The sequence below is a fragment of the Armigeres subalbatus genome, chromosome 2, assembly GCF_024139115.2.
Source record: "Armigeres subalbatus isolate Guangzhou_Male chromosome 2, GZ_Asu_2, whole genome shotgun sequence".
In the NCBI taxonomy this organism is placed as follows: Eukaryota; Metazoa; Arthropoda; class Insecta; order Diptera; family Culicidae; genus Armigeres; species Armigeres subalbatus.
Genome location: NC_085140.1, coordinates 82,186,166 through 82,189,997, shown reverse-complemented (window position 1 = coordinate 82,189,997; position 3,832 = coordinate 82,186,166). Strand labels below are relative to the sequence as shown.

The window sequence follows — 3,832 nt, the reverse complement described above, 5'->3', positions numbered from 1 at the left end:
AATATTTCCAGAAGATGCAAGATCCAGAAAAAATCGGAAATCGAAGAAAAAATAATAAAATAAAAAAGCGTGCTACAATGAAAGTGATTAGCGCAGTGCATTGGTCAAATACACACAGAAAAAAAAAATTGTGCTTTTAAGAAAATTGCACTGTCATTTCAAAAGTTACTCAGTTTTGGTAATTTTGAGTAGCGAAACTTTTATTTTGAAAATAAAACTTTCAATTTGAAAGTTTTTTTCTGAACGAAAAATTGTGATTTCCAAAGTCAAAATTTTTCATTTGACAGATAAAATTTTTTTAAATAGTATCCAAATATTCCTGAAGTTTGGCAACACTTGCTAGAAATAATATCCATTTGGCAACTAACTGTCCACCATAAAAATAGTTCCCGCTTCGGGAGAAAATTTATTTCGATCCACTCCATGTTGTATAGTTCGGTCTAGTTTTTTGCCTTATTCAAAACGGCAAATCAAAACTGCAGTCCCATCAACACAGATTATACCGGTGTGCAGTTTCTCCCAGTGGAATTTTAATAATCGCATCCGCCGTAAGGACAAGGTAAATAAACTTGAAAAACAAAAAATGACGTGATTGAAGACGGATTTCCCATTCGAGAATCTAATTATATCATATTTTTATTGTCTCTACAGTGAATTAAAACCCTCATCGGCACTTCAAGTCTCCGATCGTACATTGGAACTCCATTCATCGGTAAGACTATACTTCCGTAAGACTACACTTTCAGCAGTAATTGATAACAAATATGTCTTTCAGCTCAATAACAAGTTTTCCATCTGACGGGAAACTCATCAGGATAGTTCACTATATGTACATAACAGCACCACCGACTACATACAAATGCCGGAGCGTGAAATTTGACACATTCCATCAAACCTGCTGCGAGGTGCCGAGTACCAGTGCTTCTATTTCGGTTTCTATGTTGGGATACAAGGACACACTTCTACGATATGAAGCTGTTACGCAGGAGCGCCGGACATTATTCATTTGATAAGGTAAATAAAAACTAGAACGGGTAGACGTCTGAATGTAAATATTATCAATGCAGTAGAAACCCAAAATGTACGATTAGCGAAGTTGGATTTTTCTCACAATCCGTACGCTAAACCTAACTTCGGAAGTGGTGCGCTCTTTTCATCTCATACAGCGTATCAATTCGGCTAATTCGGTTTTCTACTGATTTGATAATAATCCCTTAAAACTCTGTTATTGACTGTCTTAAGCAATCTGTTGCCGTAAACGGAACAAGGAACCACAAAGTACTAATCATAATCGATCAAATTTGCTCTTATTCTTTCAGGTGGCACGGCCCCAACGAAACGGAAGCTGTCTGACGTGCTTCAAATCGCCAGCAAATGCAACGGCGAATAACGTGGAAGAGATCTCCGGGGTGGTAGCCGGACCGGAAACGGCTATCACCGACACGGAAGCGGCTGTTAACGGAACGGATTATTTACTAGCTACCAGCCCAATACGTTTGACCTCAATGGGTTCTGAAAGGAAAAGCGGGAGTTTCAAAAAAACGAATGGATTACTTAACGGGAACATAAACGCACTACCGGATCGTGGCAGTTTTCCAGGCAAAGATCTCGCGACGCAAATCTCCGACAACGATCTGAACAAGCTGTTCGAGGAGTACAAGTATGGCCAGGAGGACGCAATCTTATAAGAAGGCATCGAGCGGCTGTGCTATAATATAGGTTATAAGCCAGACGACTCCACCATACTGGTGCTGGCGTGGCCTCTGGACGCATCCCAGATGTGTTAGTTCACCAAGTCGGATTTCATCCAGGGCCTGCAGAAGATAAACGACGCCGACATCGACGACATCAAGCTCCGGCTGGAGCAGATGGTGGAGAAGCTGAAAACCGACTCCGAGGACTTCAAGCATCTGTAAAGATTCACATTCCGGTTCGGTCTGTGGCGGTTGGTGTTCACTTTGTGGATACCTGTGATATTACACAGTACGATGATACCGAAGCGTGGCCCAGTTTATTCGACGACTTTGTCAAGTACGAACAGGAACAGTTGAAGCTGGCCAGCTCAAATAATTTGGAGGGTGGCGGAGTTGACGGCACCGATGGAGTAGAAACCAGCGTTAGGGTCCCGGAGTACGACAACAATAATTCATAGTTTCGCAGTTCGAGGACAGCGCCATCAGATGCAAATCCCCGCACACAAAAAATGCGTTTTAAAATCTTTATTGCCTTTTGCTGAATTTCGTAGTGCTCGCGCGTGCGTTTAATGATCTTATATTTTTTTTATGTTTTCACCAACCTTAAGCTTTCTGCACTCATGTCCATTGCATTTCGAACACACTTAAATTACTTAGAAAGGTTATGTTTTAGATATTATTTAGAAGTCCCTACAAATGAACAAGAAGAGGTTACAGCAATGCACAGTATGATTAATATTATTATTTTTGTGTTTACTCATATAGATCGAACATTTCGACTACGAAAATTTAATGTTGAAGCAGCAGAAAGCATGCATTTTCTGCGTTTGTTCTGTGTACAGTAAATTTTTTTGCTAAATTCTGTAAGAAAACAAATTTCATATCAGCTCACTAATGTTGAAGACGATGATAGAGAAGATCGATACAGTATCGAGTATAAAAAATATGTACTTACTATGTAAGCGGTTCATGCTTATTTGCTATTTATATTCAGGAGAAAAAACCTCATAAATAAATGTTTCGAATGCTTGTTTATTATTCGTGCAGTTCCATTTAATTTCACTATACTTGAAATCAAGTATATTGAAATTAAATGGAACAGTGAATTCGTTTCATAAATAACATTTTTGATTGAAAAGAAAATTATGAACCTAAATATACCCATAACTTTCATTCTGAAAGCGACAATATTCAATCTGAATAGCAAAAACACACTTAAATTTAAGAAGAAAACTTGTAATTTGCTCATCGTGGAACAACATTTTTTGTTGGTAAATTTAACAGTCGATTACTTTCTACTGAAAATCACTAACTAAAATTCTTATTTTTACAAACGTTTCTCTTAATTTTACCAACGATTTTTTTTTGTGTAGCGGTAATTTGAAGTTGCCATTCTTGCTTGCTATCCTGCTTTGACAAGTAGGAAGCAGTGTTACGGTACGGTGTTCTGCCAGCGCCACTTTAGCGGAATATCATCCAACGGAACCTTAATCTTAGTTTTTAATGATATATTTATGCAATAAATGTCTAATATATTTCGAATAGTTCACTTTGTTCTTTTCTGAATCCGATTTGATTTTTTTTTTTTGCTTTTGTTTACTTGGAAAAACAAACCTGTCAAAAAACAAGACTCACGAATATTAAAATGGGAATAAGCATTTGAAAGGAATAAACGCTGTTTAAGCATTGGAAAGCTTATCCTAAAAATAATCATTAGAGTGAGTGGATAGACTGAATATGGTTTTAGATTAGAGTTTAATCAATTTAGATTATTATTTTTTATCCGTGTGCCAAGCAAGCCTATGCTGAAGGATAGTCTCGTTAATCTCGTGTTAAACGAATGCAAAACAAAATGGTAACTTGGCTTAGAGACCTCGCAGGTGGGAATGCTAAATGAACAAAGGCTATTATTATTAATATTCCGCGAAATGGTGCATTCCGCGAAATGGTACATTCCGCCAAAAGTCATTCGGCGAAAAGGTACAATCCGCCAAATGTCGTACCGCGAAAAGTTACAAACCGCCAAATGTTTTTCCGCGAAATGTTCAACCGCGAAAATGAATTCGGCGAAATAGTTTTCGGTGAAATGTTATACAATCATGTCAAATGAGCCTCGAAATTATATAATTTCCGGATGA

At 37.7% G+C, this 3,832-nt stretch overlaps 1 pseudogene; it reads left to right on the top strand.

The window, feature by feature from the left end:
- The first annotated feature begins 317 nt into the window (after positions 1 to 317).
- Positions 318 to 2,804, top strand: LOC134214613 (DCN1-like protein 3; annotated as a pseudogene).
- The last annotated feature ends 1,028 nt before the right edge of the window (positions 2,805 to 3,832 follow it).